Raw genomic sequence first — 20,883 nt, 5'->3', positions numbered from 1 at the left:
TTTCCCAGTGCTCCTCTTCTCTAGTTCTTGCTTTCTAGTCTTCCTGGTGCTGACATTTCTGCCTGTCCTGACCCTGACTCTGATTGGCTCTGCCTTGGATTACGAACCTCTGCTTGTCCTTGACCTGCCCTTTGCCTGCCCCTTTGTTAATGCAAATATTCGGAGAACTGAACTATACACCTCCTGTGTCTGCATCTGGGTCATAATAAGACTAAAAGATCCATCTGAATGTACTGTAATGTCCATTGAAAACATATTCTAATCATTGATGACCGAACGGTCTTTAAAATAAAGATCGTAGACTAAAAACAAGGATTTTCGCTCATTTCTTTCCAGGCTAGCTGTCACATAGCTTTGTTTCCAAAGGCAACTGTGTGGCATAAAGGGTTGCTAAAAATCAAATAAAAACCAGGCTTGATCATAGCTTTACCTCCACCACAGGTCTCTCTCTCCCTCTCTCTCTCTGTCAGTAATTACATGGTAAAAAAAACGTCACTAGATGTTTTTATTTCAATATTGCAGACGGGATGCTGTCAAAAGCGGGAAATGCATTTTTCCTCCTCTCTCCTTCCTCTCTCCCCATCCATCCTTTACCCTTCTCTCTCTCTACCCCCCCCAGACAGACAGACTGGCAGGCCGATAGACAGACAGGCATAAAGATACAGACTGTTTCAAGTTTCAAGTCAGTATCCTCTTCAGAATTAAATAGAGAATTCATAACAAGACTCTTAATTTTCAGAACTCCAAGACCATTGTGTCCAATGGAGGTCAAAAATGCTTTTGGGTCGATTTACTTCAAACTTCACGTCAGTTCATATTGCTTTTATAAAGTTAGCAAACTATCAAAAAGTGACTGAATGTTTTAGATTTATATATACCATTATTAGAATTGGCCAGGCTACAGCGATGTTTGTCAGACCATGAGACATCCCGAAATTCGATCTTCTCAGGAAAACCTTTGCAGCCTCCAAACGTCCTACAAACTATTATGACCACTCTATGGAAAGGGGAGACACTCAAGAACACAATGGTGTTCTCCCCCACAAGTGTCACAGGACTCGTTTGAAGTTAACCCATACAAACAAATGGAACTATGGAGGTAGTTTTGTGGCAACAAAAATAAAGGGGTTAAATTCCCTGAGCTTTCTTATATTTCCTACAGTTGAAGTCGGAAGTTTACATGCACTTAGGTTGGAGTCATTAAACTAGTTTTTCAACCACTCCACAATTTCTTGTTAACAAACTATAGTTTGGCAAGTCGGTTAGGACATCTACTTTGTGCATGACACAAGTCATTTTTCCAACAATTGTTTACAGACAGATTATTTCACTTTTAACTCCCTGTATCACAATTCCAGTGGGTCAGAAGTTGACATACACTAAGTTGACTGTGCTTTTAAACAGCTTGGAAAATTCCAGAAAATTATGTCATTGCTTTAGAAGCTTCTGATAGGCTAATTGACATCATTTGAATCAATTGGAGGTGTACCTGTGGATGTATTTCAAGGCCTACCTTCAAACGCACTGCCTCTTTGCTTGACATCATGGGAACATCAAAAGAAATCAGGCAAGACCTCAGAAAGAAAATTGTAGACCTCCACAAGTCTGTTTTGTCCTAGGGAGCAATTTCCAAACACCTGAAGGTACCACATTCATCTGTACAAAAAATAGTACGCAAGTATAAACAAAATGGGACCACACAGCCATCATACCGCTCAGGAAGGAGACACATTCTGTCTCCTAGAGATGAACGTACTTTGGTGCAAAATGTGCAACTCAATCCTAGAACAACAACAAAGGCACTTGTAACGATGCTGGAGGAAACAGATACAAAAATATCTATATCCACAGTAAAATGAGTTCTATAATGACATAACCTGAAAGGCCGCTCAGCAAGGAAGAAGCCACTGCCCCAAAACTGTCATAAAAAAGCCAGACTACGGTTTGCAACTGCACATGGGGACAAAGATCGTACTTTTTGAAGAAATGTCCTCTGTTCTGATGAAACAAAAATAGAACTGTTTGGCCATGATGACCATCCTTATGTTTGGAGGAAAAAGGGGGAGACTTGCACGCCGAAGAAAATCATCCCAACCGTTAAGCACGTTGGTGGCAGCATCATGTCGTGGCGGTGCTTTGCTGCAGGAGGGACTGGTGCACTTCACAAAATAGATAGCATCATGAGGATGGAAAATTACGTGGATGGAATATTACGTGGATATATTGAAGCAACATCTCAAGACAGCAGTCAGGAAGTTAAACCTTTGTCGCAAATGGGTCTTCCAAATGGACAATGACCCCAAGCATACTTCCAAAGTTGGCAAAATGGCTTAAGGACAACAAAGTCGATGTATTGGAGTGGCCGTCACAAAGCCCTGACCTCAATCCTATAGAAAACTTGTGGGCAGAACTGAAAAAGTGTGTGCAAGCGTGGAGGCCTACAATCCTGACTCAGTTACATCAGCTTTGTAAGGAGGAATGGGCCAAAATTCACCCAACTTATTGTGGGAAGCTTGGGGAAGGCTACCCGAAACATTTGACCCAAGTTGAACAATTTTAAGGCAATGCTAGCAAATACTAATTGAGTGTATGTAAACTAAACCACTGGGAATGTGATGAAAGAAGTAAAAGCTTAAATAAATCATTCTGTCTAGTATTATTCTGACATTTCACATTCTTAAAATAAAGTGGTTATCCTAACTGATCTAAAACAGGGATTTTTTTTTACCAGGATTAAATGTCAGGAAATGTGAAAAACTGAGTTTAAATGTAGTTGGCTAAGGTGTATGTAAACGTTTGTCTTCAACTGTATATACAGTATAAGACAAACATTTATCCTTATGATTTATTTTTTTAATATGTTATTCAATAGTGTTTATATGGGTATTAAAGTCCAAATTCAATATTTTATCAAATATTTGTTTTATATATATTTTTTTGATACCTAAAGGGGTCTTGAAATTCAAAATCAAATAGCTAAATTAATTCATGGTATGACCATCTTAAAAGTTGCTAATGGTAAAGGACATACACATATGAGTTGTTTTTCTAGATCTATTGATCTGTGACTAACTAGGGAAAAAACTAAGTTACTTTCATCCCAGTTCTCCCCATAACTACACATCTAACATCCTATAAATTAAACACATACTTAAAAGGTACCCATAACCAATCATTTCTGATGAAAAACCACAAATGTAAAAAACTGGTAGATATAGGGTTTTTGGAACAAAACTCTTAATTATCCCCAACCCAATCCCTCATATACCAAAACAACACGGTGGACTGATATTAAGCTGAAAAAAACAGAATCCCCTCTAATTCACAGATAGCTACAATCTGGGATTTTTCTAGATGTTTCCGCACAAGGTTGAGATTTACATTTACAAGCCCCTGCCCAACGAGCTGAAAAATAGCTCAAGTCCATGGCTGGAGAGCACTAAGTGCACCTTTGAGTTGTGTTTCCAATTGCTAAAAAAGAACATGTGAAAATGTAAGGTATTTATGGGTGTATTGGCCATTAAAAATAGAGATGTATATATGAATATATGGCCGTATCAGAGCTCAGGAGGCAGACAGTTCAAATCACAGATGTTTATTAACATAATAGGGGGCATGCAGACAACAGGTCAAGGGCAGGCAGAGGTCGGTAATCCAGGGCACCGTCAGTATGGAACAGAACGGGAGGCAGGCTCGGGGTGAGGGCAGGCAGAGTGGTCAAAACTTGAAAACTAGAAAAACAGGGACAAACGAGTAACAGGCGTACATGAAAAACACGCTGGTAGGCTTGACGAGACAAGAAGAACTGGCAACAGAAAAACAGAAAACACAGGTATAACTGCACAGGGGATAATGGGGATTATGGGCGACACCTGGAGGGGGTTGGAGACAAGCACAAGACAGGTGAAACAGATCAGGGTGTGACAGACCGATTATATATCCATGAAATATCATCATCAAATGTGTGTACACCAACAAGGTTTTTTATCTACTCAAAGACAGAAGTATATTTTCACATTAAAAAAAACAAATATTTTCTGATGTAGTAGTCACACAGTGAAGAACTCTGTAATCCCAAATATAAATGAAGAGTATTTTGGAGTTATGAGGACTTAATTAAGTGCTCAACCCTTCGGCTAGTGGTGTTTAACATGTCAAACCCTTATTCACTGGCTTTCTGGATCCCTTAATGTGTAATGACATGCTGGGAACCCCAAGGAGCGACCCTGTCAGAGTATCCCCCAAGAGGGACAAGACCCTTTAACCAAGGCCCAGGCCTCTTCGGCCTACTACTCATGACAAGGCCTTCTACCCTCCAGCGAAGACCCAGAATTGACGTGAGTGCTAAGAAGAGAAAGTCACAGCTCCAAGTTCATGATCTGACAGGCGCAACGGTCAGGACTCAGCTCTAGGCTGTTGTTAACAGTACAAGTGGAGACCAACACAGCATGTTCAACAAACTCAACTTGGAGCCCGTTGGTACTACGAAGGAAGGAAGGAAAATGGCTAATTCCTTCTTTTGCTTCTGTAAATACAGCACTTATCACTGTATTTCAATTGGTTTTCTATTCTCCAATGCCGTGACACTACAATGGAGGCAACCATGTATTAAGTTTAAATTAAGCCATCATGTCCAAATTATGTCATGTTTTCCCCTCTCACTCACATACAGTCACATCCAAACTTATAGGCACCTTTGATAAAGATGGTATACTAACGCAATTGTTCAGAGAAATAGATTTTGTTTAACAACTAATATGTTTTTTCTCTCAAAAGGATACGGGTAAAAATGAATGCCACCTCTTTTTTCAACACATTTCATACCTCACCTTACGAGGATAACGGCATTGAGCATTTTTCTAAAATGTTTAAGGAGATTGGAGAACACAATGGGAGGGATCTTAGACCATTCCTCCATACATGATCTTTGGACTGCCCTCTTCAATTCAAACTACAAGTTTTCAATGGGGTTCAAGACTGGAGACTGAGATGGCCATTGCAAAATGTTTGATTTTGCGATACCACACCCACCACTGGTGTGCGTGGACAAAGAGCTATGGTGTGCGTGACCATAGCACTGTTCCAATCCAGGTGCCAATGCTGTTTAGCAAACTCCAGGCATTAACATTTGTTGGATGACATGAAAATAGAGCTCTTTGGCCATACACCCCAGTGGTGTGTTTGGTGTCGAAATAAGGATGCATAAGCAGAAAAGAACCCCATACCTACTGTAAAATATGATGGTGGATCTTTGATGTTATAGGGCTATTTTGCTTCCAATGGTCCTTGGGCCCTTGTTAAGGTCAACGGCATCATGAACTTTACCCAGTACCAGGACTTTTCTTCTTCCAAAAACCTGGTTGGCTCTGCCAGGAGGCTGGAACTTGGCAGCAAATGGATCTTCCAGCGAAAAAGTAATCCTAAACTCACATATTAATCCACAAAGAAATGGCCACAAAGTCAACATTTTGCAATGAAAATCTCAGTTTCTGGAATTGAGCCCCATTGAAAACCTGTGATTAGAATTGAAGAGGGAAGTCCATAAGCGCAGACCAAGGATATTGAAATATTATGTATGGGAGAATGGTCTAAGATCCCTCCCAATGTGTTCTCCAATCTCATAAAACATTTGACTAAAAGGCTCAGTTCCGTTATCTTCGTAAGATGAGGTATAGAAAGGTGTTGGAAAAACACTGATTCCCTTAAATAAAGCAGCATTTTCTCATGTAAAACCAGAACAAATATTTCTCCGCATGCATCAGTAAGGTGAGGCGCTGTAGGATCACCTAGATTCTTAGCTAAAGCAAAGATAAAAGGTTGAAAATTGAGAAATTGTTGGTACAGTATATTTTTCAGATTATCGCCTCAGCAGAGCTTTTGTCAATACAGTGCAACTACCTGGATAGCAGATCACACAGCCATCACCACTTAGCAGCAGGTAACAATTAACGATGCTTCTCGCCATATTATTTTGCTGGTTTACGGAAATTAGTTGTCACCTGAACGCTAATGAGCTGCCAAGGTCATAAGGTTGATGTTGCTAAACATGCCTTAACGTTTTGGCCTACTGCTTGTGGTATAGAGAAATGGACATCATAATAGGCACAATAGTCATTTGGAAATTGGCCATCTTCCTGAGTAATTCCTCTTGTGAAATGAATGGATGCCAATATCTCTCAGAAAAGTAAAATACTGATTAGTAATTAATCATGATTTACTGTAAGCTAGGTATGGAGGAAATATGTCGAAAATGTTACTTTGTATATTTTGAAAAGCACCCAATAAAACAAAGTGCACATTAGTATATGGTCATTGGGGTAAAGAAAATTACATATTCTTAAACTGTAATGGCCATAGTCACGTAACCATATCTGCTGTTGCCTACCATTTATCTTTATCAATATTTAAATACAAGAAACAACTACATGGCGCATTGCAGCTAAGAAGATGTGAGAAAAAAAGATTGAGGAAAGGACATCAATGGATGTCAGCCAAAGTACCCAGTTGGGAGGCAGACTCGTTTTTCATTAAGATTAAGTGTGTAGCGAGGGTGGCCTATCTTTCTGTGCCTCCAGCTGACACTTTTCTCCCTTTCCCCCTTTCCAACAGAGAGCTTGTGTGTGTGTGTGTGTGTGTGTGTGTGTGTGTGTGTGTGTGTGTGTGTGTGTGTGTGTGTGTGTGTGTGTGCGTGTGTGTGTGTGTGTGTGTGTGTGTGTGTGTGTGTGTGTGTGTGTGTGTGTGTGTGTGTGTGTGTGTGTGTGTGTGTGTGTGTGTGTGTCACCACGGTTTCAAACAATGGGAATGTTATCAAAGGTTGCCAACAGCAAATGACACACACAGAGGGGAATATTTGCCCCAAATCTGTTTTCCTAAAGGAATAACAACCATGTAGTTGGGCGAACCGAAATTCAAAAAATAAGCCTTTCCTCTAAAGGTTTGGACTAATGGAACTATTATAGAAACATCCCACTACATTAAAACGTGTCTTGATTCAGAAGTGTAACACCATGAAGTGCAACCTTTTGACAATATGTTAGTACAGTAAACATATACACTTGTGGACGCATTAATGGTTGAAAGGCTTTGGCACACCAATTGTGGTTGTTTTGTAGGATGTGCTAGCAGTCAAATGCTAAGAAAATGCTGTAACTCTTTATTTTACAAATAAGTACTGTAAGTACTAGGTACTTGCTTGCTAAATACTTGGTAACAGAATATACTGTACTTAAATATATAATGATAAAGAAACAGTAACTAAGTACTCTGAAAATAGGCAAAAGAAATACCGGTTGTTACCCATCAATTATGTTAAGAACCATGACATTTACCTATAAATACCCAGTACTGACCGGGCTGTAAAGTAAAGGGTAACCAAAAACGGAACATAGGTTCATCCTTGTGACTCGTACAGATCAGTGATCATTGTTGATGTGGAATGAACCTTGCCAAGAGAATCACACCATTCCCTCCATTCTCACTGAGAATTTCCAACAAGCAAACATTGAAAAGTCAGCACAATGTTAAGGGAAGTGTTTTCTTTACAATCCTCTCAACAAATACCAGTGTCATTACATTCCGCCCATCTACCAACAGACGCTATCTATTGAGTCAGATTGAAGGGCAACCGTAGAGCTAGTACAACAGAGCTAGTGAATGAATAAAGCTCCAAACTGAAAGTTTTTCAGTTGCACTTCACAAGTGCTAGTTCTCCTGGGAGCATACATAATCCTTTAAAAGCCATTACCACAAAAGGATATTCTGAAACCTATTGTAGGTCCTTACACCAACTTCTATTCAGTTATAAGGTTTCTACATAAATGTCATCTGTCTGTCCTTTAGTTGAATCTGTGATACAAAGGAAATCAGAAACAAGATCTATAGGATTTCACTGGAATCCATCTGGTGAAAATCCCTCAGCTGTTGGGTAATTCACTTGGTAGGATTTCTATTGTGTAAACATGTTTAGGATGGATTTTTATGAGAATAAGTGAGTTATCAGTCCTGTCTTTTCTTGAAAATATGATCGGTTCACAATGTTTATCGAAGTTCAATCATCCTGCTATGTGAAATATCCCACAGATGGTCATTTGGTTTCAAGTGTTTCAAACGGTTCTCACTTAAAAAAAAAAAATCACATTTCTGTTGATTTTCCACACCTCCCATTCACCATATGCTAAACCCTCAACACAAAACTCAATCAATTCTTTACAAAACTTCTACCTAGGCTGCTATACCCTTTACATTTGAACAGGGCTGTATTTAAATTCCCTTCAGTGCTCGATGGAGCTTTGAACAAAAAGGCATGAAAGCGCAAGGCCCTGACTATTTTATCTTACGCAACTGTCAATCAGCATAGGTGTTAGACGCCTCCCGAACGAACACTGTGCATTTAGTGAGAGCATTTAGTGTCATCATGTCACATCTTCCTTCATTGGTCTGGTAAAAGCCCTACAAGTTAATACATGTTAATGCTCTCCTCAGGATAATTAAGACGAATGCTACTCTCAGACACTTTTATGCACTCAGTGTAGCCAGCGTTGTCCTCCGTATGTCACCTGAGAGTAGTAAGTTGAGAAATGTGCCATGCTGCTCTAAGTGATTTAGGATCGAGTTCAAAGAGCCCTTACAACTCTCTCTCCCTCTACTCCTCATCATGTTTTATGGTTTTCATAATCGTGCCTCACAAACACCAAATACACACAGAGAGAGAGAGAGAGAGAGAGAGAGAGAGAGAGAGAGAGAGAGAGAGAGAGAGAGAGAATATGAAGGACGTGTGAAAGAATAATGATCAGAGAGAGAAAGAAATAGAGCCCACTGGGCACAGACGTCAATTCAACGTCTGTTGCAAGTGTAAACAACGTTGAATTAACCCGTGTGTACCCAGTGGGAGAGAGAGAAAGAGAGGGAGAAAAGAGAAAGAGATATCCCAATATTTGTTATCGTGGTGTATTCATTTTATATGAAGTGTCGGGTATATTTTACAGCAATAATATAAGAAGTAACACAAACTATATCATCTAATTGCGATCACATATACAGTATATACACTGCTCCAAAAAATAAAGGGAACACTTAAACAACACAATGTAACTCCAAGTCAATCACACTTCTGTGAAATCAAATTGTCCACTTTGGAAGCAACACTGATTCACAATAAATTTCACAGGCTGTTGTGCAAATGGAATCTCCAACAGGTGGAAATTATAGGCAATTAGCAAGACACCCCCAATAAAGGAGTGGTTCTGCAGGTGATAACCACAGACCACTTCTCAGTTCCTATGCTTCCTGGCTGATGTTTTGGTAGCATGAGACGAAGTCTACAACCAACAGAAGTGGCTCAGGTAGTGCAGCTCATCCAGGATGGGACATCAATGCGAGCTGTGGCAAGAAGGTTTGCTGTGTCTGTCAGCGTAGTGTCCAGAGCATGGAGGCGTTACCAGGAGACAGGCCAGTACATCAGGAGACGTGGAGGAGGCCATAGGAGGGCAACAACCCAGCAGCAGGACTGCTGCCTCCGCCTTTGTGCAAGGAGGAGCAGGAAAGGCACTGCCAGAGCCCTGCAAAATTACCTCCAGCAGGCCACAAATGTGCATGTGTCTGCTCAAACGGTCAGAAACAGACTCCATGAGGGTGGTATGAGGGCCCGACGTCCACAGGTGGGGCTTGTGTTTACAGCCCAACACCGTGCAGGACGTTTTTCATTTGCCAGAGAACACTAAGATTGGCAAATTCGCCACTGGCACCCTGTGCTCTTCACAGATGAAAGCAGGTTCACACTGAGCACATGTGACAGTCTGGAGACGCAGTGGAGAATGTTCTGCTGCCTGCAACATCCTCCAGCATGACCCGTTTGGCGGTCGGTCAGTCATGGTGTGGGGGAGGCATTTCTTTGGGGGGCCGCACAGCCCTCCATATGCTCGCCAGAGGTAGCCTGACTGCCATTAGGTACCGAGATGAGATCCTCAGACCCCTTGTGAGACCATATGCTGGTGCGGTTGGCCCTGGGTTCTTCCTAATGCAAGATAATGCTAGACCTCATGTGGCTGAAGTGTGTCAGCAGTTCCTGCAAGAGGAAGGCATTGATGCTATGGACTGGCCCGCCCGCTCCCCAGACCTGAATCCAATTGAGCACATCTGGGACATCATGTCTCGCTCCATCCAAGACCCAGACCTGAATCCAATTGAGCACATCTGGGACATCATGTCTCGCTCCATCCAACGCCACGTTGCACCACAGACTGTCCAGGAGTTAGTGGATGCTTTAGTCAAGGTCTGGGAGGAGATCCCCCAGGAGACCATCCGCCACCTCATCAGGAGCATGCCCAGGCGTTGTAGGGAGGTCATACAGGCACGTGGAGGCCACACACATTACTGAGCCTCATTTTGACTTGTTTTAAGGACATTACATCAAAGTTGGATCAGCCTGTAGTGTGGTTTTCCACTTTAATTTTGAGTGTGACTCCAAATCCAGACCTCCATAGGTTGATAAATTTAATTTCCATTGATAATTTTTGTGTGATTTTGTTGTCAGCACATTCAACTATGTAAAGAAAAAAGTATTTAATAAGAATATTTCATTCATTCAGATCTAGGATGTGTTATTTTAGTGTTCCCTTTATTTTTTTTGAGCAATGTATATATAAGACATTGTCCTTTCATAGAAACAGCAGTGAGAAGGGTATCCCTAAACTGGGATTATTGCCAAATAAGGCAGACATGTTTCTTGAGACGTGGTAAACCCAGGTTTGGCGTCGTATTATCGTTGTTGCTGGGTAAGAGTTGAAACAGGTTTCATACCAGCACCATGCCTCAGAACTAAGAATAAACATATCCAGTTGGAACACTGTGAGTCATACCATTGGTCAGATGGTGTGCCAAGAAAGAACTTTGGAGCAATAGTAAGACAACCAAACACCCCATTATGTAGAGGGACATCTGGTGCTCTCTGCAGGTTGTCAACACACAATGTAGGCATCAAGGAACTCAACAAGCGGAGACACATATGTACAAACACTTATGCACCTAATTTTGAACGTTACACTTCTGTGTGTGTCTTCACTTCAACACACTAGTTTACCTTACCACTCTGTCATTGAAAGGGAAAAGGAAATGGGGATACCTAGTCAGTCATACAACTGAAATGTGTCTTCCTCATTCAACCCATCCCCTCTGAATCAGAGAGTGGAATACTTAAAGGTTAGACGAGAAAGAGATTGTTCAGAATGAAAAGAGGACATATTTTTCTATAAGTAAAAAAACAAACATGTTTTGCTGCAAATGGACTTCATCTGAATTGAATGGAATAGTAGAACATTCCACAGGAGCCATGTAAGGGGAATGTACGTTGTGTTTACATTGGACGTGTAACAAGGAGCTGTCTACAGTGCTGATTGGTGGTAGCAGAGTTGAAATGGTTGAGTATTTATAGCCTGATCGGGATAAGAGGTGAATCATGTCTGCTTTGTGTGGTGCATGCTCTTCTTGCCAATTAACTCAATGAGGACATGCAATGAATTCCATTCATACTCTGAATATAGGTAAATATAGACATTAAAAGTGTTCTGGCAGGCATAAGTATAGCTTGCTATTGAGGGCCGTGTGATGTATGTCCATTGGCAACACAAAATCATCAGACAGTCTGCTTCTTGAAAGGTAATGTGGTAGAAAATGTGGGTAAGAAATTGTAACGTCCTATTTCAGTGGTTTTGAACAGAAGGACTTAAAATGGAGTAATTTCACTGACGGTTAAAGGTTAATGGTTGCCATTTCTCTACAGTGTTTGTTCATTATCCAAATGCCAAACAGGCAAACTTTAATCAACGCTCAACGCCGCCACACTCGGGTTATGTGCCAGATTATGAATATGTTCATTAGATTTCTCATATATTATTAAAGTAATCAGAACGTAATCTATTCCTATTCAAGTTGGCAAGTGGACACTTTTGATCGACAAACAAGAGAAAGGAAGGAAGTTTATTATTATGTGCAATATAACATCTCTACTCAGAGATGATGAAGTAGGAGTGTTCAGTTTCGGCGAGAAATGTTGAATAAAATCAAGCCTGATTGTGTTTGTACTAAATCTTATTTACACTTGTATTTTATGCTAATTGACTTAAATTAATACTCCTCAAAGGGAAGAGATTGTTAAAGCAAACTACAAAATGTTTATAAAAATGGACATGGACCAGTTAGTTGCAGTTGAACATCTATTACAAGATGCCAATGTCATTGGAAAATGTAACTTATTTTATGCAGTTAAATAGTCTGTATTAAATACAATGTTACTTGTATATTGATTGACCTTCCATATATTAGCATAATATATAACTGTTTGTGATGACAGCAAGCAAATCAATTCCTAGATTCAACAATTTTGTAACCTTGGAATCAATAGTGTGCCATCAGTGAATTTATATTTTCGTTCATGGTCACCAACAATGAGGCAAGTGATGAAATTAAATCAAATCATTTTCAGCAAAAATGTACTTTGCTCCTTTTTTCCAGAACACTCACAATATTATGATACCACTAAAAAAGGTTGCAATCGACAGCTAAAGCACCTATCTGAGCTGTTAAGAGTACACATAAATTAATAAGCAAGGGACAAATCAGTTGAGCAAATTAAATGTTCAGTGTTATTCTAAGCTCTCTCTCATTGTCTCTTTCCATCCTGTAGCTCTCCAACCTCTTAGGGTGGCAGGTAGCCTAGTGGTTAGAGCATTGGGCCAGTATCTGAAAAGATGCTTGATCAAATCCCTGAGCTGACAAGGTAAAAGTCTGTCATTCTGTCCCTGAACAAGGCAGTTAACCCACATGCCTAGGCTGTCATTGTAAATAAGAATTTGTTCTTAACTGACTGACAGGATTTCACCTGTGAGACGGTGGAGCTAATGTGTGCTAATGAGGTTGTAAGTAAACAATAACATTTCCCAGGACATTGACATATCTGATATTGTCAGAAAGCTTAAATGCTTGTTAATCTAACTGCACTGTCCAATTAACAGTAGTTAGAGCGCACAGTTATGAACCTATGAACAGTTATATATAAATCAACTTGTCACATTTGGGCAGCCTTGAATTTTGATCAGAAATGCAATGGTTCATTGGATCAATCTAAAACTTTGCACATACACTGCTGCTATCTAGTGGCCAAAATATAAATTGTGCCAGGGCTGGAATAATACATTATGGCCTTTCTCTTGCATTTCAAACTGCTGTTTTTTCCTTTCTATTATCTTTTACCAGATCCAATATGTTATATTCCCCTACATTAATTTCACATTTCCACAAACTTCAAAGTGTTTCCTTTCAAATGGTATCAAGAATATGCATATCCTTGCATCAGGTCCTGAGCTACCGGCAGTTAGATTTGGGTATATTATTTTAAGCGAAAGTTGAAAAAAAGGGGCGGATCCTTAAGTTTAATAAACCAATGGAGACTTTTATTACATTTCCTTGAGTTTCTTTTATCACATATTCAGATACAATTATTTTGAAATGCATTATTGTATGTACTGATTGATCATTGTTTTACGTATTTATTTTGACAGGGTCAATTCTGACTAGTTGAACAAAGAATAGCTGAACAAAGATTTGACAGACTGTGACTTTATTTTTTTCTTATGTATCCTGAATCCCTACCCCCTCCTTACCATAAAATCACCATATAACCCTCCTCCAAATTAGCTAATACCCACTGACAGAACGGACAGAATAAAGATAGTGTGATTGTCCCTCAATAAAGATGTCTCCATGGTGTCCTCATTTGTCCCTGTTCTTTGTTCAGCCAAATACTGTAGTAAGGTAAAGCATTTAGCATATCTTGCTAATTGTACATATGAATTTGTTCTTATTTGAGCATCATTCTCCCTGACTGAGTCTGTAATAGCAACATGTTTCAAGCAGACCACCATAGTCCCTGTGCCCAAGAACACCAAGGTAACCTGCCGAAATGACTACCGACCTGTAGCACTCACGTCTGTAGCCATGAAATGCTTTGAAAGGCTGGTCATGGCTCACATCAACACCATTATCCCAGAAACCCTAGACCTACTTCAATTTGCATACCACACCAACAGATCCACAGATAATGCCATCTCTATTGCACTCCACACTGCCCTTCCCATCTGGACAAAAGGAACACCTATGTAAGAATGCGAGTCATTGACTACAGCTCAACATACAACACCATATTGCCCTCAAAGCTCATCACTAAGCTAAGGACCCTGGGACTAAACTCCTCCCTCTGCAACTGGATTCTGGACTTCCTGACGGGATCCTCAACATGTGGGCCCTTCAGGGGTGCGTGCTCAGTCCCTTCCTGCACTCCCTGTTCACTCATGAATGCACGGCCAGGCACGACTCCAACGCCATCATTAAGTTTGCTGATGACAACAATGGTAGGCCTGATCCCCGACAACGATGAGACAGCCTATATGGAGGAGGTCAGAGACCTGACCGTGTGGTGCAAGGACAACAAATGAGGACCGAGCACGCCCCCATTTTCATCGACGAGGCTGAAATGGAGTAGATTGAAAGCTTAAAGTTCCTTGGCGTCCTCATCACCAACAAACCAACATGGTCCAAGCACACCAAGACAGTCGTGAAGAGGGCACGACACAACCTATTACCCCGAAGGAGACTGGAAAAATTTGGCATGGGTGCTAAGATCCTCAAAAGGTTCTACAGCTGCACCATCGAGAGCATCCTGACCGGTTGTATCACTGCCTGGTATGGCAACTGCTCGGCCTCCGACCGCAAGGCACTGCAGAGGGTAGTGCGTACAGCCCAGCCAAGCTTCCTGCCATCCAGGACCTCTATACCCATCGGTGTCAGAGGAAGTTCCTAAAAATGGTCCAAGACTCCAGCCACCCTAGTCATACTGTTCTCTCTGCTACCGCACAGCAAGCGGTACCGGAGCGCCAAGTCTAGGTCCAAGAGGCTTCTAAACAGCTTCTACCCCCAAGCCATAAGACTCCTGAACAGCTAATCAAATGGCTACCCAGACTATTTGTACCCCCCCCCCACGCTGCTGCTGCTACTATCTGTTATTATCTATACATAACCACTTTAATAACTCTACCTACATGTAAATAATTACCTCAAATACCTTGACACCGGTGCCCCCCACATTGACACATTGACTGTACCTGTACAAAGCACCACTATTGTTATTTACTGCTGCTCTTAATTATTCGTAATTCTTATCTCTTGCTTTTTTTAGGGATTTTCTTAAAACTGTATTGTTGGTTAAGGGCTTGTAAGTAAGCATTCACTGTAAGGTCTACACCTTGTAGACGGAGCATGTATTGTATTCGGCGCATGTGACAAATACAATTTGATTTGATTTGACTAACCTTAATTTAACTTATTTTGGCCCAGTGTCAGATAATGACATCCATGTTCTTTGTGCCATGTTCTCTTGGATACAGATGCTAAGGCAGTCAAGGTTCCAACAGGTGTCATCCAAAACTAGAATACAAATACTGGGTATAAAATAAAAACATTTGTCCCATGAAATCGAAATCTCCACAGAGACTCAAGATCCACCAAATGTAATCAATGCATTGAACTTGGTGTGATTGCATTTGTATTATTTCGGTTTTCATATATTTCCAAAGAAAACAGTTTACACAAAAGAGTTTTTAAAAAAAAGCCCCGGCATTAGCATTAAAATGCCAATGCTGCTAAGACAAAAAAAACTCTTGGTGGATATAAATCTTCTCCTTGGGAATGTATCCGCCGACAGAAACCATCTGAGGAAAAATGCATTAAGTAATTAAGTAAAAATCGCTAGGAATGTGTGAGAAGGATGGAGAACTGGAAGTAAAGTACCTCATCTGAAAAGATGAATGCCATAATGGAGAGGCTGAAGCGGCTGGTCTGGAATAATAACTTCCCCCTGCCGCATTATGTTAGAGCACTTCTGATAAGATCGTTTGAAAATGGCAGCTGTTGGAAATAATGCAATTCATTCTGTATTGCTCCGGGACACAACTGGGACCTAAATGAAGCATGTCTTCTATTAGACCCCTAAAGAAACAAACTAATAGCCTGCAAAGATTTGCCATTTGTAATATGACTATAATTCACACGATTCATTAAGCAAAAATGGAAAGTGATAGTATATTCTGATTAAAATAGTTCTCTGGGCAAAATCCTATGTTAATTTATTTTGAAGATCTTTCATTGACTAAGTAACTTGTTCTGCCACTATGTAGATTAGAACCCTGGGTCGGACTGTATTGTTTTCTCTTACCGTCTATACATTATGTAAATCAGATTGTCATTTACACATGTTTAAAATAGTACATTTGTATCAGGAGATTGTACAAATTAGTCATTCTACTACCTAGCTACCCTGTGTTGTTGACAGAGGCAGATTGGAACTCCATGAAAACAATACATTGTCAGTGCCTGCTATGGCAAAAAGATTATTCGCCTTTTATTTTCCTCACACACAAAGCAAGTGGAGGTTGGGCAAGGGTGTTCATCTTAAGTCTGTTACAACTTTTGGTTTTTCCATGTATTAGGTTGGACTTTTAGCACATATAGTATTTTAGCACTTATTATGTGTTACACCTGCGCTGGATGCTATCTCGTTAGTGGGAAGGTGTTTCACCTGTGTTGGTCCAGGTGCTATTTAGCAGCGGCTGGCCAAGTGCTCCAGTTGAGCTTGAGAGAGCTACACTTCACTTCAGCTGAGGTGGGAGGTCAAGCTCAACCTATATACATTTGAAAGAAGCCTGAGTTGTGGTTTCCCCTGTTTGTTTTGCTCCATATTCTTTTTACTCCCAATCCTAAATTGTTGTGGGTTTTCTTTTAGTTTGTCTTTTCAGAGGCAAACCTAGTGGGAATCCATGGTGGGTGTCCTTTAGAACCCCTTACTAGTGGCTGTGTCAACTTTCAGCGGGCACCCACATGGGTGCCTTTCAAGAACCCCTTTTGAACCCTTTTCTGTTTTGTTTTGTTTTCAGTGATTTTCTTTGTTAGTTCCCTTTGTTGTGAGTGACCTTTTGAGTTTGTATTGTGGGGACTTAACAAGTATGATAAACATTTTAAATGCTTTTACTTTGTCCTCGTTCTAATCCCATAAAAGGTTTAGTAACAATGCTGCAAATTCAGTATCGTGTATTCATGGATGCCATGGGAAACCAGGCCTTCCCCAAAAATTGACCATGAAAAAATACCATATAAAATCCTTTCTTTCACCTCTGTTTCATCATTTGCCTTCAATTTGATAGAGGCTAAATGTATCTCACCGGATAAAGCGTCCGAGCGAGCAAAACAGTGCCTCTCTATAGACCGTTTATCTGATGCTGTCTAGTTAAAGATAGTATGATATATTTTGCCACAATTCAGGCTTCAAACATAAAGATATAAAACTGTATTTTTTTGTGAAGAATCAACAACAAGTGGGACACAATCATGAAGTGGAACGACATTTATTGGATATTTCAAACTTTTTAACAAATCAAAAACTGAAAAATTGGGCGTGCAAAATAATTCAGCCCCTTTACTTTCAGTGCAGCAAACTCTCTCCAGAATTTCAGTGAGGATCTCTGAATGATCCAATGTTGACCTAAATGACTAATGATCATAAATACAATCCACCTGTGTGTAATCAAGTCTCCGTATAAATGCACCTGCACTGTGATAGTCTCAGAGGTCCGTTAAAAGCGCAGAGAGCATCATGAAGAACAAGGAACACACCAGGCAGGTCCGAGATACTGTTGTGAAGAAGTTTAAAGCCGGATTTGGATACAAAAAGATTTCCCAAGCTTTAAACATCCCAAGGAGCACTGTGCAAGTGATAATATTGAAATGGAAGAAGTATCAGACCACTGCAAATCTACCAAGACCTGGCCGTCCCTCTAAACTTTCAGCTCATACAAGGAGAAGACTGATCAGAGATGCAGCCAAGAGGCCCATGATCACTCTGGATGAACTGCAGAGATCTACAGCTGAGGTGGGAGACTCTGTCCATAGGACAACAATCAGTCGTATATTGCACAAATCTGGCCTTTATGGAAGAGTGGCAAGAAGAAAGCCATTTCTTAAAGATATCCATAAAAAGTGTTGTTTAAAGTTTGCCACAAGTCACCTGGGCGACACACCAAACATGTGGAAGAAGGTGCTCTGGTCAGATGAAACCAAAATTGAACTTTTTGGCAACAATGCAAAACGTTATGTTTGGCGTAAAAGCAACACAGCTCATCAACCACAACACACCATCCCCACTGTCAAACATGGTGGTGGCAGCATCATGGTTTGGGCCTGCTTTTCTTCAGCAGGGACAGGGAAGATGGTTAAAATTGATGGGAAGATGGATGGAGCCAAATACAGGACCATTCTGGAGGAAAACCTGATGAAGTCTGCAAAAGACCTGAGACTGGGACGGAGATTTGTCTTCCCACAAGACAAATTTCCAAAACATAAAGCAAAATCTACAATGAAATGGTTCAAAAATAAACATATCCAGGTGTTAGAATGGCCAAGTCAAAGTCCAGACCTGAATCCAATCGAGAATCTGTGGAAAGAACTGAAAACTGCTGTTCACAAATGCTCTCCATCCAACCTCACTGAGTTCGAGCTGTTTTGCAAGGAGGAATGGTAAAAAATGTCAGTCTCTCGATGTGCAAAACTGATAGAGACATACCCCAAGCGACTTACAGCTGTAATCGCAGCAAAAGGTGGCGCTACAAAGTATTAACTTAAGGGGGCTGAATAATTTTGCACGCCCAATTTTTCAGTTTTTGATTTGTTAAAAAAAATTGAAATATCCAATAAATGTCGTTCCACTTCATGATTGTGTCCCACTTGTTGTTGATTCTTCACAAAAAAATACAGTTTTATATCTTTATGTATGAAGCCTGAAATGTGGCAAAAGGTAGCAAAGTTCAAGGGGGCCGAATACTTCCGCAAGGCACTGTATATATATTCACAATATAAAAACAATTCACATCAAAAACAGAACATAATTGACTGTATATATCTTGAATTGTTGCATCTAATTGTGTTGTTGTCCTCCGGTGGTTAGCTAACTAAAATGGGCCCTTTCCTTTAGCCAGTTAGCCCATGTCCACAAAAAAAGCCTGTACTGTATGACAAAGTCATAGACGTTTTCCCCGACGTGAAAGAGAGGACACACACACACACACACACACACACACACACACACAGATCAGTAACATGGATATACACATTTATCTTACATTGATTGGACTAAATAGTTTTGGATCTTTTACTCATCAAACTATGAGACTGAACATAGATGATTTAATGATCTTGAAGTTGAAATGGTGCTGGAATAGTGGAGGCAGCTCCTGTTTACTTTGCGACTTGCAATAACTCTCTGGTGTTCTAAATTAATAGTTGTTTAGTAGTCTGAAAATGTATGAAAAGTTTACTTGATTGACCATGCTAACTGTTTGTTACATGCAATATGCTTTGTGGACTCCATCGGACAGATGTTGCTGTCGTATTCTGTATTCTGCCACTGTATCTTCTCATTGTCTTGACCCTAAGTCTTTATATGACGGTGGCAAGGCATTTGAACTAACAGGTTTTTAGAGCAAACAACACAATTATCACAACACATAGGTTGTAATATGTCTTTTTTTCCTGGCTTGACTTTCCCAGTGATTTCAACCACACACCGCTACTGTCAAACTATGGCAAGTCTTTCATGCCTTCTCCAAATACTGTATTTAAGTAAAACCACAGGAAACAACTATGTTTTCTTAAGCATCCTTTTCTGATTACACATGCAATGCATAAATACTGTTTCTGATGCATACCATTGTGAGAAGATTTCCACAGTAAACAATAAAGCTACCATGTTAGCTTAACAGTATGGGAGGTCAATGTGTCTTTAAGGTGGGCACTTGGTAGCATGAAGAGGCAGAGGCTTCTATGAGGAGGAGATCCGTCATCAGCATCCGACAGCAGCAGAGTTCCAGACCTCAGCAGGACAAATGATCAGGCCTCCCGCTTCCCAGGTCATTCGTCTGGAGGATAATTGGTCTCCTCTTTGCCATCTTTCACCTTGCATCTGTACACGCTCTCCATAAGGGGTGATATTTGTGTGCGTGTGTGTGTGTTGGCGGAGGGATGGGGGGGTCCACCTGCTTGGTCCAGGGAAACAGTCCATTCATCAACCTCTATTAAGCGCCATCCTTGTGTGGGTCTAGCTGTGGGGCTCTCTCAAAGTGATGCATCCAAATCAAGGCCATGCTTTGTTAGCCAAAACATCATTTGTTAATTACCTTGCAAGACTACCCAGACCATACATCATCGGTGTTATGCTGTAAACACTATAAGGTGTGCAACTGTGAAAGATAACCCTTTCCCCCTATGTCATCCAAGGTCAAAAATAAATAAAAAACGAGCCCATGCCATAATTTCCCCTGTAAGTCTTAAGTGTAAAATTGGCTCAATAAAGATAGTTGGTAGAATTCCAATGTCACATCTGCAGGGAGTCCAAATGTTTCCAAATGTTTTTATCGGTGTGCAACAATGTGTCGTTTTATGGCATATGTTAAATGTTGTATTGACTATTACTTAGGGCTAGTTTCAATCAGTTCTGCCTTAACCTGCGATAACTGACAACTGCATCGCAGGTGTTGGACTGTGTTCGATCTGTCAAATCAGAAAATGACTCTCGGTGTCATAACTATTGCGGACATTGCCATTGGATGCGCCGAGTCGCATTAGTAATAATCTCAAGCGGTCTTGTTATAAATTCGAACACTGGAATGTGTGTTGTAATCTACACCTCGGTTAGGTTAATATAAATGCTTTTTATTTAGTTTGAATGATTTTCTAAATTGCCTACACTTCTCGTTCTGAACTTCTAACAGTAGGACGGTGTGGCTTTGT

At 40.5% G+C, this 20,883-nt stretch overlaps 1 long non-coding RNA gene across 4 annotated transcripts in view; it reads right to left on the bottom strand.

Moving 5' to 3' along the window:
• LOC135520084 (uncharacterized) overlaps positions 1–20,883 on the bottom strand; it is a 303,255-nt gene that overhangs the window by 249,234 nt on the left and 33,138 nt on the right. Inside the window, exon 4 of one of the 4 annotated variants that reach the window (XR_010452342.1) lies at positions 3,617–3,731. The exons of the other annotated variants lie outside the window; for them this stretch is intronic. This is a non-coding gene — a long non-coding RNA (uncharacterized LOC135520084). Of the gene's footprint in view, positions 1–3,616; positions 3,732–20,883 lie in introns of those variants that run through there. 4 annotated transcript variants of the gene reach the window in all.

This window comes from Oncorhynchus masou, chromosome 29 (genome assembly GCF_036934945.1).
Source record: "Oncorhynchus masou masou isolate Uvic2021 chromosome 29, UVic_Omas_1.1, whole genome shotgun sequence".
Lineage (NCBI taxonomy): Eukaryota > Metazoa > Chordata > Actinopteri > Salmoniformes > Salmonidae > Oncorhynchus > Oncorhynchus masou.
The sequence above is the reverse complement of the archived record's forward strand: the minus strand, read 5'-3'. Positions and strand labels throughout refer to the sequence as shown.